The sequence below is a fragment of the Thermobia domestica genome, chromosome 1, assembly GCF_964235325.1.
Source record: "Thermobia domestica chromosome 1, izTheDome1.hap1.1, whole genome shotgun sequence".
NCBI lineage: Eukaryota > Metazoa > Arthropoda > Insecta > Zygentoma > Lepismatidae > Thermobia > Thermobia domestica.
The window spans coordinates 224490411-224513814 of record NC_137454.1 but is presented as its reverse complement, the minus strand read 5'-3'; the positions used below and the strand labels follow the sequence as shown (position 1 = coordinate 224513814).

The window sequence follows — 23404 nt, the reverse complement described above, 5'->3', positions numbered from 1 at the left end:
GGGAAGGAAGTTGCAACCACATTTTAGTTTCGTGTTATATAAATATACGCATCTTTGTCTCTCTTGACTTCTTGTTAAAAAAAAAAAAAAAGTATGTTGATGAAAAATGTTTCATTTCTTAATGTATAACTTTTTAGAGTCACAGTCAACGTTTATCATTACTGTTAGCCCAATAATATGGAATTCCATTTTGTGCTGAAAGGAGCTTCGAAACGAACTTTGAAATGTGCTTCTTCATATCAATGTGAAATAATATACGTGTGTACAAATGCTTAGTTTGTGCGCCAAGATTATTGGCGTAACTAAAGTCCCGACGCTGTTAGTACTGACCTGGCCACACCCACTTGTTTACCTGCGCCGATTTGGAAGCACATGGGTTTAATGCTGTGTTGTAATTTAGGGGACACTCGAAGCTTCCCCAATCAGTTAAAAGCTGCGGAAATATTATGCATATGGATGTGTTTGCTGAATGTGGCAACATCCGAATGCTTTCAAGGACGTGAAATCATCAGCAACACAGGATAGCGCTACGTGATTGGAGGACGGTTCATTACAGTGTTGCCAGATCTGAAGAGTGAAAAGTAGCGTGGTTGTGGTTTAAAAGTAGCATATTTGAACTTTTTGTAGCCCAAGCATAAAAATTATTTATTTTGCAGCTATTTGCAACTGTACACTTTTAATAGTTCTGAAGACTCATAAGAAACATATATGAACCAATAAGTAAGTGTTAGAATAGAGGAGGAAATGACAGAGAAGAGTGGAGTTGGAAGTGGAGTTCAACAGGGATACTGTCTCTCGCCAACAATACGAGGTGATGTTCACGTGTACACAGGTTTGTACAACTATTGGGCTTAGGCATTAACTGTAACACCAAGACGCTCAGTGATAATGCAACAGCACGGCCTTAACAAAAGTCTAGTGTTGTCCGATCTTGAGATTGAAAAATACTAAAACAAGAATTAAACTAAAGTGTTTTCAAAACTAGAAACAAATTGACGTTTGGAGAAACATGTGCTACCAGTGTTTCTTCCAGACACGTTTTTTTTTGGGGGGGGGAGCACTGGTCCCCGGAGCTCTGAGAGTGCCCCCTGGAGGAGATGAAAATAATACGTTTATAATACGAGGTGTGACAATTAAATAACGAGATTGGTGTCAAATGTGATATATTGCAAAGACTGTTACCCCCTTCAATATACTCCACTCCCGTATCTGTATACCGCTGCATACGTGCCTCCCATTGTTCAAAGCAATGCTGCAGGTCATCAGATGTTACGCTGTTCAACAGCTCGGCCGTTTTTCGTTTCACCTCTTCCACAGACTGAAAATGTGTTCCATTCAATGCACTTTTCACTTTTGGGAATAGATAAAAGTCACAGGGAGCCAGGTCTGGGAAATACGGAGGATGGTCGAGCACAGGAATGCGCTTGGCTGCTAAAAACTGCTTCACAGAAAGGGCATTATGGGCAGGCTCTTGGTGGAGGATCCATGCATCGTTCTTCCACAAATCCGGTCTCTTCTTCCTTATTCTTTCCCTCATTTTGATTAGGGCTTCTTTGTAGTAGGTCTGTTTCACCGTTTGACCCTGAGGCACCAATTCAGTCAGGATGATACCCTTGATATCGAAAAAAAAAAAGATGAGCATTGCCTTCACTTTCGACTTGCTCATTCGTGCTTTTTTCATTCTTGGCGATGTAAGAGTCTTCCAGTGCATGGATTGACGCTTAGTCTCGGGGTCATACTGAAAAATCCATGTTTCATCACATGTGATGACACGTTTTAGGAAGTCTGGTTCTGCTTTAAGTCGTTCCTCGACGTCACAGCAAATGGTCTTCCGAATGTATTTTTGTTCTTGAGAGAGGTTTTCGGGACAATTTTTGCACAAACTTTCGTCATGTTTAAATTGTCATGCAAAATTTGTCTTACTGTCTTTTTGTTAATGTTCGTCATGTCTGCGATCATTCGAATGCTCAGACATCTGTATTTCCGAACAAGTTCATTAATTTTTTGAACATTTTCGTCCGTTCTTGAACTCAAAGGGCGGCCGGGTCGTTCATCATCTTCAACTTACTTCCTACCTTCTGAAAATCGTTTGTGCCATACGAAAACCCGCGCACATGACATAGCATTATCACCATACACCTCTTTTAACATTGCACAACATTCCGTCAGTGTTTTGTTTAATTTCACCTGAAATTTGATTTTAATGCGCTGTTCAACTTTACTGTTCACCATGATTCCGACACTACTACAGAACAGTGTCCTCTTCATGCAAGCCTGCAAAGAAAAGAAAAGCTTTCAGAATCATGAAACAAACAGTAGCTGCTCATGAAGGTTCAAGATCAACAACATATCATTAGTTACCTCCCCCTTCCCCACGATCCTGCGCGACAGGAGGTGGGCAGTTTTGTTATTTAATTGCCAGGCCTCGTATAATAATAAATAGAGTGGTACCAGTGGTGCCCCCTGAATATTGTTTCTGAAAGAAACACTGCGTGGTACGCTGTTGCCACTTTATGCGCATCCCGGTGAGTCATCAGCGGGAACTATTCTATGAGTCTTAACAAAAAAAGGAAATATCTCTAAATATTAGTTTGTTTGGATCGATGAAAGGGTATATTTGTCGTCCCAGTTTGTGCATCTTGGGAAGGACGGGGGTTTGTGTGTGTGTTTTTTTTTTTTTTTTTTTAATCATTTCCACGCACAAAGAAACGAAAGACTGCTTTCCTTCTGAAAACACGTCTTTACTAGCGGCAACATTGGAATATTAAGGTCTGTGACGTAGATTTCCTTTTTCAAAACAAATCTGCACGTGTTTTTGAGCTGTCAATTTGTTTCTAGTTTTGAAAGCACTTTAGTGTTGAAAATGTTAGTTTTAGTAAAATTATTGTTCATTCTGAATGGAATACTCAACAAACAAAACTTTTATTGTACCCTATTATATACATTCAATAATTATGTGTCCTAATTGTAGTAATTTGAAATTTCGTATATGAAAATAAGAAAATGGCGCATTCTTAAGAGTTACAGCCTCCAGAAAATTAAAAATAGTCCAGAAAGTAGTCCAATAGTCGCCCAATTTGAAATTTTGGTTGCGAGGGCACTTAAAATTTGTCCAATTCTCTACTTGTAGCCCAATCTAACAACACTGGGTCCATACAGCTACACGAAAATTTCGAATATTTGCCGGAAGGGGGGGATATGGCTCCTTTTTTTGAAAATAGAAAGAACTTTTCAGTTTCAGACTGTGAGATCCAACTGTATTCTAGTGGGGGCAACTTTGTTTTAGGGGGCTGACCACATCTGGCCTTCCTCTAGTTTCGCTTACGGCCAAGGTCCGTCGAGAATTTGTCGAAACAACAAGAAAATGAACAATACTTTATTGTTTCGTTTACAGTCTGTTTTCAATAAAGCGTATTTAGTTAGATAAATCTTTAAAATCAATAAGTTTACTCATTGCTCGCGATGTATTTTTCTATTTAAAAGAAATAATGGAAAACGTTTGGTTTCGCTTTCACTAGTGACCCTGGAACACCGTAAGAATCTACCAGGAGGGAAGACGTGCTCTGCGTACTTAAGTGTGTTCCTATATATAGGACTCTTCTTATGCGTTTGCACGTGGTTCTCTAGGGGAGACCCGAGGGGCTTGTTCTGAATACTTAGAGTTGTTGTTGTTACAGTCCTTCCATTGTTTGTTTTTGCTCGTAACAGCTGCTTTGTTTCTTTCCCACTACGTCATCCTCTACGTCATTCTCCATAGCCACTCCACTCGGAAGTGCTTGGCTTTGAAACCCAAAAGGAAAATTAGGAAACGGTTCTGTTCTCATTTCTCTGTTCGTACGGGCTACAATGATACCAACCTGTGGGGAAATATCCCACTTCATAGAATTTTAAAAATATATTATTATTATTATTATTATTATTATTATTATTATTATTATTATTATTATTATTATTATTGATATGGGATACAGGTAATTTTATTTGACATTGGCATATATACAGAACTTGTCATATATACCAATAATACGTACAGAACTATTCTGTACGTACAGGAAGAAAATGAGTCATCAAAAAGCGTGGAATCAGTGGTAATTATCCAATTTTGGCTCAAAGTATTTTCAACGAACTTAAGAAGTTTGTTACTGAATTCTCGATGCATGTGTGTCTGTTATTTGCGAATTTTTCAATTTTGAGCCCTCCATTCATAGAGCATCAAAAACTATCTGAAAGAATTGATGGAGTTTTTCGCATCACTCTTACTTCCCTAGATATTGGCCAAAAAAGTTCCTACTTCTTGAGATTTAAGGAACCATATATGGGGAACCGTAAGGTATAGAGAGATGATATTGGTGTTGATCAATACCAAAGAGGATGGTAAACATTTCGGTACCAAATAGCAACCGGTGGCCAGTAGCCAACTGGCTACCGTTTCCTTGATATGGGACAAAAAGTTTCCGAGATGTTGGCCATATAAATATAATATAGTATAACGTGGGAAATTTAAAAATTAAATGAGAAAAAACAAAATGGGACTTCTTGGGTCTCGAGATGGGATTTTATATTTCAAGTTGGTATCACTGCCGAGCGAGCAAAGACGGTATTTCCTTTAATGAGTTTGAACGTTGTAAATGACAGCGAGAAATATAACGTCTCTTTCGAATTATTACTGCGGTAGGGAACAAAACAAGCAAGTGTGATTAATCTAGGAGAGCAAGAAAATGGTATTACAGTTCTTGCATAATTGTTATTCTATTAGTTAAACTAAACAAACAGAAAGAAATTTGATTGATATTCTTATCTTCTGTCAATAAGGAAGTGCTGTAATGAAATGTTGTATTATATTTGAATTTATACACTAAATGTACATACTTCTAATAATCCTGTTTTTAAACTATGATTATTCAGTTATAAAGTCTCGTTACACTGAGTCTAGTAAATAATAATAATAATAACACGTAATTTAAATATCAGATTTTTTCTGTAAATATATAAAAATATCATCAACTTAGCCAAACCATCAAATAATGAATTAATGACAATTTACTTATATTACAGTTTTTTTTCAATTCATCATTGTCTTTAGCAGTCGCATCATTTGGTAACATTGCTGTTGAAGTAAATGATACGTTACCCATAACTGTAATACAAGTTATTGTTAATTACTGTTTTAGTTAGATTTTATTATTAACTAACTAACTAATTAACTCTATGGACTATGGAACCCGGATGGTTAATGCCGTGTTCACAAAAGTTCTTCATTGACTTCTGTCCTTAGCCCAGCTGGATCCAGTTTCTACTTTGAACTCCTATTTCTGCGAGATCCATCTTAATATTATTCTCCCATCTGAGCTTATGTCTCCCTAATGGCCGTTTTCCTATTATTTTATTTATTTTTTATATTATGTATTTCCAGTTAAAACTTTGAAAGCGTTTCTACTTTCTTATATTCTGGCTACATGACCTGCCCACCTGAGCCTCCTTGATTTGATGGCCCTAACAATGTTTGATAAACTTGTTTTTATTATTGATAAATCTTAAGTTAGTGTGAACAATATGCAGCTGGAAATCTTCTCTTAGTCTCTATAGTTTAATGTTTATTAATTAATTTACCAATTACCTACAGTGCAAATAAACAAATAAAATAAATAAATGAATAAATAAAATAAAACTAACATTCCGTTATGATATTCAGAACATACAGTAAGTAGGTTTCTTAATGCCACATTCTTATTAAGATGTTATAAAATAGATGATCTGCCTATATGTATCTTCATCCTATTAAATTAATAAAGTCAAAAACCAACCGAGCATCGGCAAGTCTGATTGGCTACTCTCGTTTTCTCCATCTTCTGATTGGTTACTTTCGTTTCCGCCATGATTGTTGGCTCAAAATATTGCGATCTTATTGGACGGAGTGAGCAGAATAGGGGTGGCAAAACTGTGACGCATGGCTTCAAGATTTTGTTGTAAGGGTAGATCCTCTATTTTATAAGATCTTTGTATAAATCTGAACAATATGTATTTTATGATTGTGAAACTTCTTAGAATTTGAAACGTACTGAATCAAAGGTTTATATTATGTAAACTTGATTTACATTGCAAAATTTGTGGAGTGCATATTCGTTGTAACGCTCCCCAATGATATTGATTGATATTTGCGCCCTTTGTCAGCAGCGAGGCTCAGTGGGACGAGATCTGCAGCTTAAAATTTAACCTAAACTACTGTAGTGCGTGATTCGAACTAGGAACTCGTGGACCAGAGGCACACGTGCTAGACACTAGACTAGCGAGGAGGGTACTAGATATTGTAAGGAAAATATTGTGCCGTAAGAATAAAAGGAAGACTACGTTATGTAGTAACCGAGCATAATCATTTATATTAACTAAGTAATTGATAGATTTCTCATACGCGCAAAAATTACAGATTAGTAAAATTTCAGCGATTGGAGGAAGGACTTCTAAACATTTTAAAGTAGAAACATAGAGTTTGTCACCAACTAGTATATATAGTATCTTGCAAAACTCCTCATACGGACACGACGAGCTGAGGTCTTCACCTCACCAAACAAAGCGGGTCCTCTTCCAAATTCGATGACGACTTTCCCTCAAACATTCCTACTAATTTGTCTTCCCAAAATCAGTACCAGTCTTAAATTTAATCAATGGTTTTGATCACCAACTTCCCGTTTCTCCCGCCAAGAGTCGACATCGATGTATATATATATATATATATATATATATATATATATATTTGTGAACTGATTGAAATAGTTCGACTTAATTTTTCTTGACAACTAAATTTTGAATGACTCTGCTTGGAAATGTCCCAATGTCAAACCATACTGTCAATTTACACACACACACACACACACACACACACACACATATATATATATATATATATATATATATATATATATATATATATATATATATATATATATATATATATATATATATATATATATATATAAGATTATTATCAGTGCAGGAGAATATTTGTGATACGAAAGCACGCTCGAAATGGAAAAGTTTTGTTACACGGAAAGTAACCTCGAGCACGAAGAATCATTGTGCAAAATAACATAATTTGACTATTTAGGTAGACACTGTTAGTTTAGCTTGTTCTCTACATTAGTAATTATAATGAACTACGCACACATTTTTGATATACTACGTATTATACTTAGTAACAAGAAGATACAGCTGATTATCGGATACCATGGATAGATTTATAGAAATAAAGTTATATCACATATGCAACGTACATGCAGTTAAGCTATAACACATTCTGGTCTATTCACATTTATTTCCAGAAGTCGCTTTTTGTTCATCTTATAATAGTGAGGTCCAATATAACAATTGATAAATCCACTGATGTGCGAGCAGTCCCGCGTACGATTTCCGCTGGAGACATTCGGTCGGAAAGGTGTTAAAACCTCTTTCTGAGTGAGTCTTTCTTGGGTTTTCCATATTCACACATACAAATGCCGGGACGTTACTTAACAAAGATCCCAGGCCGCTCCTCTTCTTGCCCATTCCTTTTCCCCTTTCCCCACTTCCCCGGGTAGTGTGATCACTGAGGGACATCATCCTTCTTACATGGCAGGCTAAAATGTCGAAAGTTCAGAAATATATAATTCCTATAACTTCCTATCCCTACGACCACTGATGATACTAAAGCAGTGGCTACTTAGTATGTTCCTAGCACATTTCAAGATATCTTTGTACTCAATCATGAATCTCCATCAAACTAAGCAAATTCACAAACTTCCCCACTGTATCAGTATACTTATATATTCTATTTATTAAAATGCTACAATAGAAATTAAAAGCGCCTGAGCTCCAACCTATAACTTTGGCTTTCAAATCTTTCATTTACGGTTATGTGAGATTTCACGTTTAACAGAGACAAACATTTTGAGTATTTGAGTCTAAATTAGTTAACTATATCTTTTTCATAAATTTTATGATATAAAATTATTGTTCAAAACCTTTGTATTTTAATAAGCCTTCTCTAAAATCAATGCATGTGAATTGTGCTTCCATCTTCCGAGTTTTTAAACTATGTTTATATGTTTGTGGTCAATCCTTTTGACAATGAGATCTCGGAAACTACAGGCTCTAGAAAGATGACGTTTTCACTGATCGATTGGAAATTTTGCGTAGATTGTCCAGTTCTAATTGAATATTAAAAAAAAAAACATGGCCATTATTTCTTTATTACATTTTTTTAAGGTACACTGGAAGCGTTGAAATTTAAAAAAAAACTAAAGCATCATATCTTATGCGTTATACATTCCACCACCACAATGTTGTATATTGGGGTTGTATATGTCTCAGGCGTTTGTTCCATGGCCAAATAATAATGAAAAAGGAAGGATAACCATTTCTCGAGTCTAAGATAAATCTTTATTTTTTGTGTGTTTTGCCCAATGAACACCATATATAACTGACATTATAATTAATTGTATATGTAATGTATTTGCTTATTACATACTGCATGCAAGAAGAAAGAAAACACAGGTCATACATGAATTAGAAACTCCAACCGGAAGTAGGTTCAAATCTTGCAAACGGTGCGAGATATTGAGAAAAAATAATCGAAAAAATCTCCCTTTTATGATACCCCTTGCCGATTTTTTTTAAAATCAAGACGTCTTTCACTTGTGTCTGTAAAGGGACATGTACATATGTTGTGAGGAATGAGAAGGAGATTTATGCTCATATGCGAATGATGCGCTGTGTAGAGGGCGCAGGTTCAGCTAGTATATATATTAATATATAAAACACCTTTTGGCATCATGTACAATCCCACAACGTTCTCTTCCTCTTTAGTTTTTCTTCTTGAATCTCTATCTGGAATTCAAAACACGTCATCTTTTGGAATCTCTAAGTTTGAGATTCTTCGTCTTCGTCTACTTCTAAAGTAACCAAAACTTGGGAAAGATTTACTTTGAAATATGTCATTTTAATTATGGAATGAATTAGAATTGGAGATAAAATTCATAGCATGATTGATATATCCATGTCGACTATTCTAATCTATTACGTTACTTCAGAGTTGAGAATAAATAAGAGATAACTTATAATTGAATAAAGCCTTGATATTACATTAGGTCACGTCAAGTTATCATATATGAGTAGCAGTTTGGACAGGATAGAATCGAAAATAGCAATCTCTGCACTTCTGACAGACTTGTAATGTGTAAGACATATGTGATCAAACAACACTGATTATTTTCTCTATGTGTGTCCCTTCCCCCTCCTGTTTCTCCTTCAATGACGCTTCTAGAGCATCTCGTGTAAACAGAAACATTAAACATTCAACGCTGTTATCAAAAAGACTTGGCATGGCTGCAATAAACTTAGCTGCTCGACTTGACATTAAGTGGGAGTACTCAAGGAGAATTATTTGCGTGAACGTAAAGTGTGAGATGCTCGGATTTTTATGAATTAATCCTATATCCAAGGCTGTTCCAATCATATCACAACCACCACAAAGATGTAATATTACAATGTGAGTGTGTATAATACAGACCCTGTTTGAACTAAGAAAGGTAAGTGAATATGATCATATGTTTTTTCTTTCTTAGTGACCTTGAGGGAGTTGAACTTCTAGTGTCTTCTAGTGTCTTTGGAAATGTGTTCATTGAACATGTGTTGTCCTCATGATCGGAAAATCTTGTGTTCAATAGCCATTTAGGCATATTCTGGAATAGTGTGATAGTTAGATAAAGTTGTTATTTGCATTAAATTGAAAATCTTATTAAGTTTGTCATTAATATGAACATGTGTGCTCTGTGAATTAGCAAGGAAGAGTAAGGAAGCAATTTTCTTCTTCATATGGGTGTACTATGCGCACTTAATATAGTCTATATCACCCAGGTTGGGAATCACTGATCTAGAGAAATAACGACGGAGATGAAATCTGTTTTTGAGACGCTGAATTCATATCAGAAAACTATTTTGCTCTAACTTTTACCATCTATGCTCTGGTACTTGACATAGACAGTCGGTAAGATTTCTCATACTTACGCATAACCTAGTTTGGAAGTCTAGAGTAATATGTAATGGGCTTTATTTTACGCTAAGAGATACCGTTTATGACATTTGAAGGCGTTCCCTTTAAACGCTGTTAGCAAATGAGAGGACTGCGGTGTTCCCACGTTTTTGCCTGCTTTTTGTTAAATCACGAACAAGATGCATCTGTTACCTGGTCAACTGCTCGTGCTATGTGGCAACGTCACATCACAACTTTCGTTTTATTCGCCCAGCCTACACGCTATCTAATTGTGCCCACGCTTTCGTTCTGCAACTTTTATATAAACTACCGCTAACTTCTAAATGCATTGCATCACTAGTAATATTTATAGATAATCGCAAAATAGTGTAAACTCCATATATGGTACATTTCTTCTTTGGAACCCACCAGAAGCAATTGGAGTCAAAAGTATCAGAAATACGTCATATTTGACTCATTCATGAGGAATGGCGTCATTTCAGATTTTGCCAGGGGCAGGGGGCAATGTTGTCCACCGACATATGAGTCTTTTCCTTTTTTGTTGTTATATTAGTATACAATTCATTAAAAAAGCATATACTTCTCAAAGCATGTGCCGCTTGCTCTTCTCAAGTGGCGCCCCTGTTCATGAGCAACCTTTATGGAGCTAATTGTAGAGAAAGAGATCAGTTATTTCGTAATCAATTGAATTGTATTTAATAGTAATTGTAGATCATGGTTTAAAAATTAATTTTAAATCATATACTTTTTGTAGTAGTTCTTATAAATAGTAATCACGGGGTCTTAAGGTCAAATTCTGCAGTCAGCCATGTTATCTTATCTCAAGCTTTTCTTTTTCAGTTTTCTTGAGTTTAAAGAGCTAGGCACGGAAATGGTGCCTTTTAATATATAGGATATAACAGGCTTCCTTCTCAGCTTCCGTTAATATGTTCCCAGCTTAACATTGTCTTAAAACACTGACCAGTGAGTATAACACTCTAAATGATGTAACTCAGTGGTTCTCAACCTTTTTTGACTGACGATACGCTTTACTGTATGTCCACGACATGGCGACACACTTGTTTGATATTTTTATTATAAATAATAATAATAATAATAATAATAGTGAAACGAGTTAGTTTTTATAATGACTCTATATAGCACTGAGCATTATTGCTACCTCTGCAGGGTTGACTGCTACAGTCTGCCTCGATTCTAACTAATTATTATTAAATTCTTCATGATTTTTAAGTTCTAAAATTTCGCGACACACCTTAGGGGACTGTGTGACACACACTAGTGTGTCACGACACATCAGTTGAGCACCACTGATCTAACCTTTCTATGGAGCTAGTAATTCCATTATTCCATGGGGGCATGGTGGTTCAGTAGTAGAATACAAACTCTGTCTGGTCCGGGGGATAACTGGTTCGATCCTAAGACGGTGGACAGCATCGTGTTCTTGGGTCTTCTCCAAGGTTCGTCTCTTTCCTTCCACGTTTTCATACCACTAATTATTTCATAACTATACACATTCATTATTCACCTGTTTCGTTAGCCTGAAGGGTATAGCTTTGGAACGCAAAACTACAGGTTTCATTTCATTTGCCATAGTACAGTTTTACTATTTCGCTCATACTTTTTCTCTTCTTCGAACATTGAGTTAATGTCCTTCACACGCGACTGCATTTCCATGTAAAAGAGAAGTTCTGTTGCAATCTGTTCTGATTACTATTCTCGTGTGTGACAGATGTATTGCTTTAATATCTCTCCCTGTTTCTTTTATAGTACAGGCGTGACGAATTAAACAGAACGGCCTAATTTTTCGTTATCTGGCTAATTTTGGCTTTTGACAGCACAAATAGAAAAAGAATAACCTGTGGAGTCTAAGGGGGGGAGGAGAGATGATGCTTTATTCAATCAGATCGCCCCCACTAAGTTGTACTACAGAGGAGGATTTTTTTCATATATTTCATTTCGCGTTTTTTTTTTTTTTTTTTTTTGTATCTGTGAATATGTGTTCCCATGCCCCACCCAACGCATACTTCCTTTTACCATCTATTAAGGTAGAGTCTTCCTTTTGTGTGGATTGGGAAACGCGCTTTTATTCCATTTCATTGCATGTGGAAACTTATACGAACAATTTTGCTGCTCATTTTCTATTTATCTTTGTTAAAAAAAGAAATAAAGGAAAGAAAAAAGAAAACACAGGCGCCAACTAAGAGCGGAATGAAAAGCTTAGTCAGTGCGTACCAATGAATAAAAGAAAAGATGGGCGTTAGATTCTTCTTTCTTTTTTTTTAAACCTTTTTCATTATCGTTTGGCCGACTTTAAAGTTTTTTAAATCAGAATTGCCAACTGGTGAAAATGGTTGTTTTACATTCAACCTGATTTTAATCAGAATGGTTGTTTCACAACTGCCACAAAGTGCGTGAAACCCCACCTCAGGTATTGACTTTAACCCCATTGAGAATATTTGGAACGAATTGCAACGTAATGTTAATATATACGAGTTATAGTGAAATAAGATTAAAAAAAAAAAAAAAAGCATTACGCACATCGTGGAACAATATTTCCTCACACTATACTAAGAAAATTGTAACAACCATGCCGAAATGCTTAAATGAAGTTATAAATCGACGTGGGTTTGCTATTAAAAACTTGGAGGGAGAAACTACTACTACATTTCATAATATCCGAATATTAATATAATAAATACAGAGTGACAAATGCAAATTACATTTAGTATGTTATTTTTGTATTTTTTCTTAGTTTATATTCAATGAATTATTATTATTAAAAGTGTCTCAAATCAGTACCGTCGCTAGGCTCGTAATAAGAGGAGGGCAAGAGGGGAGGCAAGAAAAATTTTGGGGAGGAGAGGCAACCATATTTGTTTTGCTTTGAATATTATTATTATCGGTTGTACATAGTTTTATTATTATTATTATTATTTTTCAGCGGTTATACATAGAAAAGTGGGGGCGAAGGAGGGCGACAAAAATGTTGGGGTGACAGTTGCCCCTCCTCGCCCCCTGTACGCTGCCACTGCCGCAAATACGTATTTCAGTTTTGTTACGAAAAAGATTATATATAAAGTGTTTGAGAGGTTTGGCACATATAATGAGATTAGCAGTTGTTATGGTTTGTGCTATGTGAATTAAGTCGGAGAATTGAGGCAATTGTGGTTGATCAACGTTGAGAAGATATGTGACGATGTATACTCTTAGTGAGTAATTCAATTGGCAGTTATTGAAGTATTAGTCTAAAAGAGTTTAATGGTAATCTGTAGCTCTACGTACGTTTAAGGAAGAAGCAAAATACTGATCTAACCTTTCAGAATCAGTTTCTTTTCATGGGTCGAAAGTTTTTAGTAGTAGACGATAAGAACAATTATTAGTTGATCAACTAGCTCATAGCGACTGCAACTTTATCTACCCTTAGGATATAACAGTCAGTTGCACTTGTTATCTTGCGAACTTTCTGCATACATCTGCTAGTGCTGGTGAGTGCTGTGCTGAAAGAAGAATTTTGTCCTTTTCAGTTATGGGTGGTCAGTACAATGTTACTAAGCGATGTGTATACACTATGGAGATCGTGTATCGACATGCGACAGTACTTTAAAACTACTTTTCCCGAACGTAACCCAGTTTCGAAGTCAACCGTCGAAAGAACCATAAGATATTTTGCAGAAAGTGGATGTGATAAAGTCCGTGTTTGATCAGGAAGACCGAATTGCTATAAGCAGTTTCCTTGGCTGTGTTACAATCTTTTGTGGAAACTGCGCAAAATATCGGTAACCAGCGTTGCCAACACTATGATGATTTCTCAAATTTCAGTCCAACGAATTCTAGTGCACAATAAGTTTAAACTTACAAAGTGCGTTTAGTACATGAGCTGTCGGCAGATGACTTTATTACTACAGTCAAATAATGATGCAAAATATCAGTGATACCAGTATTAATATAAATTACATTGTATTCTCTGATGAAACGACATTGATGTTGAACGGTCAGGTGAACTGACATAAACTGCATTGGATGATGGGACATAATACCCAATCTACACAGAACATTGTAACTTCTTAATATGTTAATGTTACTAATTGTATCATAACTGCTCAAAAAGGTGAGCGAGAATCTTCTGTTTCTATCTATATTATCTATAACAATCATATACTTAGAATAGTTGTTCCATAATCATAGTGCATGTTACCGATAACATGCACTATCCTAATCAACTCGTTTACATGAAAGGGTAGCACTATTTTTACAATCATGTATTTCATTAGCTTACTTTTATTCTCGTTTGCTTCTTAGAGTCAAAATTTGAAACTTTAATTTGGAAATTTGACGATTTCATACTAGCTAGAACTTTGAATGTTTGTACAGATACAGAAATCCGATAGCAATACAATATTTTCACATAATTTTTGATTTACCTCATCGCTTTATTGAAAACTAAATAAAACCAAAACTTTTAGAAATGATAAAAAATGGATCAAAATATTGCAATTTTGACCAAGAATTTTAGAAATGATCCAAAAAATGCATAAAAAAATTGCGATCTTGGTCAATTATTAGTTTTTAGATCAGGGGCCACAAAATTTTTGAATGGCCCCTAAATCGAGTTTTTGTGTTTTCTTCGGAATAAGCACATCATACTGAATTAAGTGATAGTTTGGGTTTGGCTACACTGTACATAGTTCTCTAGATATAAGGCGTACAAGAAAATTTTTGATTCATATATATTGGATGTTTTGATCCAATAATACGCCCCCAGAAAGCAGAAAGGTGCTAAGCGCCATTTTCCTTGATTTCTAACTAAGTGCATATCCTGACTACCCATTTCATGTTTAATGTTGTGCAGAAAGGAGACAAGTGGCTGGAGACAATATGAAAGGTCTGCAGTGGAAACTGAATTCTAGAAGAAAGAAAGAATTGGAATTAATTAGTGTTTCATTCGTTATTATTCATCTCCTGAGAAATTTGCATTTTGGCGCGTAGTACCTTGCTGCTTTCTGGGCGCGAATAATTGCCCGAGCGCCTGCTGCCTATGCAACTCAATTACTCACGGAAATTTGGCTGGTTGCATACTACTAGGCGTTTTGTAACCATAAATCATCTTATCAGCAAGTTAGAACATTTTTCTTTTCGTAACAGGAGGAAACAGACTATTGCCTTCCACATTACAAATAAATTAGGAATCAGGAATTAGATTTCCGGGCTCCCGATAGGTATAGCCATGTTAGCCCATCTTGTATGAGGAATAATGTCCCTCGGCGATTACACTATTTGGGGAACTAGGGAGGAAAAAGGAAGCGGGCTGGGACCATTATGTTAGGTACCATTCTGGCATTTGACTGGCGTGAATGAGGGGAAACCCAGGTGAAATTCATTCAGAATGTCTAGCCTGGAGAAACTTTTACACTTTTTTTGACCTAGTATCCCCATCCAGTAGCCGAACCTAGAACCGCTCGCACCCAAGGGGAGAGCATTAGCGGCTACGCTACGCGTTGCCGCAACATTACAATTAAATATATTGAATAAAGACAAAAAGTAAAATAATAAATATAATAGCTGTAAAAAAAAGACTTTTAGAGAGTAATACTTTTATAAGATGCATTAAAACGAGAAAATAATTTTATTGGTGGAGTATATATATATATATATATATATATATATATATATATATATATATATATATATATATATATATATATATATATATATATAATATCTGTGGTTGGGATAGAATGAAGAAATGGCTGTAAGACAAAGCATTGAGCACAATTGACGTTTGTTAGCCATCAACCTTAGGAAGAGCGCCCAATGCTTTGTATAGTCTCATTTTTTTCATTTTGCCTCACCAATAATAATAATAATAATAATAATAATAATAATAATAATAATAATAATAATAATAATAATAATAATAATAATAATAATAATAATAATAATAATAATTTTAGTACATTTTCCACACTTTTATTAATAAGAAAATAACACTGAATTACTTCATAAATATATTTTTTGAGTATTTTATGAAAGCGTTATTTTTACAATAATTTTATTATTTTTTACGGTTATTATTTTATATGAGAACATTCAAACTAAACTGTCGTGTATTGGCGTTTCAGACTAACTCAATCATAGTGTTCATAGATTGTATACTAATAGTTCTAGACTCTGTCTCCATAGCGTAATCACTAGCGCTTTTGCCTTTGGTGCGAGCAGTCCCAAACTCGATTTCCGGTGGGGGTCCTTTTTTTCAAGAAAGTGTAAATGTCTTTTCTGTCCAACTATTTATCTTAAGTGAGGTTTTTCTTATTCACACTACGCAAATGCCGCACTGAGGGAAATAATCCCTTATGCGCGACGGACTTTTTAGACTATAAATGCCAGTATCTAATACCCACAAATATCACTCTTAATGTGGCCTTAACCTATCGATCTTCGATGGAAGTTCTATGTCTGCTAAGTGACGTGGAATTGAAACAAACAAACGAGAAGAAATTGTTGATAATCTTTGATACCGTTATAAACAAACGATATCCAAGTCTTCTCTATCAACTTAAATGGGGCCTAAAGAGTAGTGGTAAGCACTCTTCTTTCGCAATCGGGAGGTCCCGGGTTCAAAACCAGTGGCCGGCCTTTCTGACTGAGGTTTTCCCTCAGTTACACTAGGCAAATAGCAAGATGGAATCTTTAAGTATATGCTTTGCAAGGCATAAAGTTTGTAAATAAATTTACAAAATGAATAGAGAAAAGCTTTTCTGAGTATTGAAACGAGACGAGAAGGAATTTTTCGTGAATTGATACGAGACGAGACCTCTATAATATTTACGCGACAAGACCCTGAGCAATACTCTTCAGCAATATCGCTAATTCTCTTCACTAGTAAACTACGTTGGCAACCCTTTGCATACAGCAATAGACAACAGAATGTTTGAGAGCATTTCCTGGGGAAAGGGACATGAGAAGTTCCTTGTATGAGGTGCTCTGTATGTATGTATGTGTGTGTGTGTGTGTAGAGAGAGAGAATGAGAGGATGGGAGGCGCCACTGGTAGTATTGTTGCTGTTCTTCCGGTGCTTCGGTTTCCACCCTCGCACACTGCCTCGTGGTTGGCGGGTTATGTCTCTCGTCAACTGCGGCACGGGAGTCAAGAGCGCGCGGTTTTCTTCAACAAACGAAAAAACATGCCTTCGCTTGTTACTAGCCTAAGTGTTTTCGGGGATCCCTTCTTGGTGATGCCCCGCCCAGCGTAATCGTGCTCTTTTGTAAGAACTCTGGCAGGACATTAAAAAACGAAGAAAACAGTCAACATAGTAATCAAGCTGTAATAAGTATAAATGTCAATTGCAATAATGTCAGGTTGTTGAACCTAGTGTGATTAGAGGGTAGTTTAACAGTGATATGGTGACTAGTGTAGTCAGTGTAATTAGCATACACTAACTTATGTAATTATTAGTAAGAATGTATTCAGCTTGTGAAAATGTGATGTTGGGAAGCAGTTCGAAAGTGAATGCAACACAATATTTGCAGCACTCTGAAGTAAGTTCTCTGTCATTATTGTGTATTATATTATTTTTTGTCTTAGATGTTCTACTACAGTAAAATAAATTGAGACGGATCTAGAAGGTAAAAACTGGAGGGGAGGGGGCAACCAGAATCCAGATTATGATAGGAATATCATGAGTTTACTATAAACTTTCGAACATATATAAGTAATAGCTTCAATTATTTTTATTACACAAAAAAAACTGTTGGCCTAGGACACCCCCAGCCCCGGGCTAAATCCGCATCTGAAAATAAAGTAAGAAAAGTAAACAAATAAACATTTGATAGGCCTATATCTAGATATAATTTAATCTCCGGACGGTCCAATGAAGAACGTGTTAAGATTTTAATTAGTTTGAGAGCAGTGCTTATATTGTATTTTTGTATTTTAATGCCAAAATAACGTCCCTAAAATTACAATTTGTTAGGGAATCTATACTGGGAAAAAGGAAAGGGAGGCTGTGGTTCCTTATGCCTTTGCTTATGGATATCAACAGAGGCGGCGGAAGCCCAACTGGGGCGCGGGCATGTTAAATTAATCGAGATCAGGTTGCGAAAGCAATTTGAGTGAACACTCCTACTGTGTGTCAGAATTCTTATTTTCCTTTACCATCCATCACCGCGTGAAGGTTAGCAGTCAAATTTTAAGAACATTCATTTTTATGTATTTTTCTTACTTTGTTTACTTTTTTGTATTTTTATAGAGCTTATGTGCAGTATGATTGGTATAAATGACTGTTCAGAATATGTAGTTACATGATGTGGTATTTCCAACTATCCTACTATCTTGCTATTCTGGTTTTGCGTCAATATTCAGAATGAAATCTTTTTATGCTTTGGTAGGTGCGAAAGCTTCTATTACGAGTATATTCTCAAAATGCAAAGTCGATGTTGTTTCATGCTCGATAGAAAGAAGAGCCAGAATTGTAAGCGTCTCTTTGGCTCATAGTGAACGCAAGTACGATTTTATCAGCTTAATTTTACTGAAGAACAGTGTATAAGCAGTGTAGTCAAAATTTAAAGGGCAATTGCCAAATTCTGATAGACTTGATATGTATCTCCCATGGAAGATACGTATCTCAGGATGCATTGTGGGGAAAAGTCCAGGTGCTCTTTCGCTTCCTGGTACATGTTAGTGAACGAATGATGACTTTGTAATCGTAGTATACAGTAATTCCGTCCCATCCAGGTAATTGGTATATAAGAATGTCAAATCAGAACAACATAATTCAGCCTTTCTTCGCTTTCATCTGGTTACTGTTGAACAAATTTGGCAGCGGAATAGAAGAATTGAAGTTTATCATTTAGGTTTCGCATCTGGGGAAAAAAGGGTCGCCCATTTGTTGTCTCACTTTACCCAGAACAGAGAAACAACTATAGAATACAATTTGCTCCAGTAGAATAATAAAAACTGTCAATTATTATTATTATTGGCAAAAATGATATTCTTTTAATTTGTTATTCTTTAAAAAAATGTTTTTCTCGAAAACTGTGCGTGCGAATTTACCCTGAAACATGTCATTTTATTCAACTCGATATGATGTATTGATTGATATATGCCTTAACTTTAAACAGTATCATCATCATAATAGGTAATCTACCATTATTGGCAGGTCACTTGTTGCAGCTGAGAAGTTTCCATATCCCACAGTCTTCCGCTAACCTCTTCGTCTTCACGTGCGATTTTTCTGTTTTAATATCGTCCATCAACTATAGCCTTCTTCTCTCCCTCCCGCTCCTTCTTGCCACCATATCCTCTAGAGCGTCCCTCATGATACAGTTCCTTCTTAGTCAATGTCCCAACCAGTTTCTCTTCACCTTCTTTATAATACGTAAAATTGTTCTTTTCTCTCCCACCACTTCTAACACCCTCTCATTCGTTTTCCGCTCGATCCATCCAGCTAATTCTCTTCATTTTTCTCCACACCAACATTTCGAAAGCTTCCAGTCGACAGTAGTATAGTTTACAAAAATTAATAGTTCTAGATGTTATGGTAATTTTGGGCTAAATCATTAATCATGGCATATATGTGTGTATATATATATACAGTAAACCCTCGTTAACACGAATTCCAAGGGACTGAAAAATCAGGAGTTCGTGTTAAAAGAATTCGTGTTAACCGGGGACCCAAGTTTTATTATTCGAATACACTTTCTCCATACATACGCACTACAGTATATAGACTATACATACCACTACAGTATATTATGTATGTCATAGAAAACACTAGAGATGGTATCGAGACGAGACTGAGTAGTCTCGGTTCCAAATTCGAGACGAGACCAAGACTATTCTCCGTCTTGATACCATCCATAGAATTGTATCGAGACGAGACTGAGAGTTTCGGTCTCGTCTCGATTTCGAAAAGCACTCCTCAGTCTTAAATTCGAGTTAACATCGAGATCGAGACTAGTTTCGGTCTCGGTACCATCCTCTGAGAAGTGAAAACACTACAGTAAGTTTATTATCCTATCTTCGAAGATTTTTTTAAAAAAAGTTTCCAGGCAGAAAATCCAGATCAAGTTATAAAATTGATAACTCCGCTAGTAGGGTGAGTACTGGTAGTAACGGAAAGGTATTTATGATTGCTGTCACCAGTTTGTAGTTACAGGGGAGAGAAGATGTTTTGTCTCGAGCTGTCGCCAGCTCGTCTGCCAAGCACCTGCATGTTCAGCGCTTGGCGGAGGACAGAATGAACACCTCATAAGAGAGTAACGGTACCTGTTTCTGGTTTTTCTCTTATTTACAAGGCAATTTACGTCTGTATAAATATTATGACAAAACCTGATCTGGAGTGAAATCTGAAATAAGAAAATGATCTGAAATAAAAAGAAACAAAGGATTGAAAGTTCGTGTTAAATCAAAACCTTTACTGACTCAAGGGACTAAAAATTAGTTCGTAATTCGTGCTAACCGAAATTCGTGTTAACCGATAAAACTTCCTATAAGATAACGTACAGCGATGCCGGGACCGAAATTTTGTTCGTCCTAACCGAGTGTTCGGCTTAAGCGAGTTCGTGTTAACGAGGTTATACTGTATATATATATATATATATATATATATATATATATATATATATATATATATATATATATATATATATATATATATATATATATAATATAGTCTTGCTAGTATCATTTTTCAAGTATCTATCAGTGTCAATTTCATCTTAATAAGTCGCGTAGTTGTCATACATGATTATTTTTTTGCATTGCAACAAGGTTGTTTTCGATTTTTTCGAAAATTACGCATGAGATTTATACTCACCAATATCGTTATGTTCAGCATAATGAGATCTTTCGATTTATATATATATATATATATATATATATATATCACCTTTGTACGAAAGATTTTTTGTTAAACACTAATAATATTGTATTAGTGTTCATCCTTGAGTTAACTAACCTTATTTTTGAGGATAGGAGAAAGTTATCGAAAAACACGTAGAATTTTATTTAAAAAAAAAAAACTTGTAAGTTTAAAATTGGGCTCAGATTCGTTGAATAATCCTCTATAGCAGGTATGCACCCAGAAATTCTTGTTGGGAGGGGTCCAAAGTTTGGGGGATTCAACACTAGAAGACGCTTCGTTTATGTAGTACTATTGAACCGATATTATTACATCCGAAAAGATAAGTACTTGATAAGTACTGCCAGTGATGTTCTCAGAAAGATTATTTTTATAGAACTAGATTGTTTTTATAGAAAAGAGTCCAGAGCGTAAGATAAAATCTTTGTACTACATTAATCGATTCTCTGCTCAACAAGAATATTATTATTATTATCAAAATGCAAAATTAGAGTTATGAAAATATTTTTTTTTTTAGAGGGAGTCCTGACTCGGTGGACCCCCCGTGTGGGTGCGCTCCTGATCTATAGGCGAGTGTACAAAAGTCGGGACGAACAAACTGACAGATGAACAGCCGAACAGATATCCAACAATATTTTTTTTCAGCATGTAAGGGCAATGGAACGTAAAATCGTTGAAATATGTAATCCAACTATATTTTTTCACGATCACCATATTTTCTTCTTTCCTATCGTCGGTCGAAGTCAAATTTATGTTAGAATGTATTTTTATATGTATCTTGTGTATTCTTTTTAGTAACTAAACTGACAACATTCTTGCATCTCTGAAGGAATATGCAACGGGGTTCTGCGTCGTGTATGGACCATCTAGCGATCCTTACAAAACTTTCGTTTCTTGAAACTTATCTTCACCGAAGATTCAGCGTATCTGTTTGCAGAACATCTCTTGCTACCCCCTACAAGAGAAAATAACACAAATAACCTCTGATGAAGTTGTTAATAAAGAGGACCACATGAAACATATATGCATGGGATAGATTATCACCGTTAAAGTTACCGTTACCCGTTAAGATGTTAACGGATTTACTCCAATTGACGGACACGGCCAAGACAATAGGTATCTATTACAAAAATCAGAATTTACAAACATGCTTTCGGTCAAGAGTTATTGTGCGGAGCTTCGGACAGACAGACAGACGGATGGACGTACTAACAGCACACTCTTAAGTCCCACTGCATGATCCTAATAATCAGAACTAACAATGATATAAGCCATTGCCGTCTCTGTTATTAATGCAAACAGTAAGAGGAGCAACGGATTTATAATTGCATTTATTGCGAGAAATATCCCAGAATTTCCACACAGACAGCGATGTAAGGTGATTTTTTTTTTCGTTCTAAACAAATACCCACGAACAATTTTTAACTCCACATAAAAGCTAAAAAATAGATTGAGTGCATGTATAAAAAAATTAAATAACAGCAGATTATAATTTTCCAAAAACAATTTTTCGTAACTGGAGAGTCTTCAAATGTTATTTCGTACGTGGTAATTAAATATTTACATGATGTTTCTGTGTATGTAAAATACGGATAAAATAAATATATATCTCTTTCAGTTTACTGTCCCATGATTATATCCTTTAGGCTAATGAAAGCGATGGATAAGGCAAGTGAATGATGATGGAATAATTGGTGGAATGAGAATGTAGCAGAAAACGGGAATACCTTGAGAAAACCCACGGACATGATCTTGTCCACCACAAGCTTACTTGGCCGGAGATCGAACAAGGGAACCCACGCACCAGAGGTTAACGCTCTACTTCTGAGCCATAAAATAAATATAGAAACTAGAGTTTTATTTAATGAAAAACTGCTTAAAAGTTTCTTATAAAGAAATTATATATATTCTATGGCTATATAGCAGGATCGTACCGAAAGGTCCGCTACCTCGGAAATTTCTGACTTGGAAACATACTTTTTTTTGTTTCTTTCTCTCTCTCTCTCATACTGTAGAGTGCAGCAACGATGTAGGAACAGGTGAAACAACTTTTCATGAAACGGGAAATTTTTCAGTAAAACGGAAAATTTTTCTAGAATACTTTCCCTTTCCAAAAAAAATTTCCACAAAATTTTCATCACTACATATATTTCGTACCTAATTAGACATCAAACACAATGAAAAATAAATGGGGAAAATTGCATTCTCCTTTTAAGCAGCTAACACAGTTCTTGTAGGTGAGATGGCATATCACAGTGTAGTGATGCGGGAAACCACACTTCAAATTGATAATGGTGTATGTTAATGTATTAAACTGAAACTTCTATAATATGTAGTATCTTTAGGAAAATAAGATTTTTTTATGTTGGAACTATTTTTAACACATTTATGGAATCTTTGCTGTTATTCCTTGCTGTTAGAATGCACGAACGTGTTTATAACTATCCTAGAACTGTGGAGAGTACTTGTTATTTGTTTGTACTTGAGGTATAAGACATCGTTGATAGTGCCGAATATGTTGA

The 23404-nt window shown here is 35.6% G+C and overlaps 1 protein-coding gene across 15 annotated transcripts in view; it reads left to right on the top strand.

Moving 5' to 3' along the window:
- Positions 1 to 23404, top strand: part of LOC145694314 (uncharacterized) — a 671298-nt gene that overhangs the window by 482542 nt on the left and 165352 nt on the right. The window lies entirely within an intron of this gene.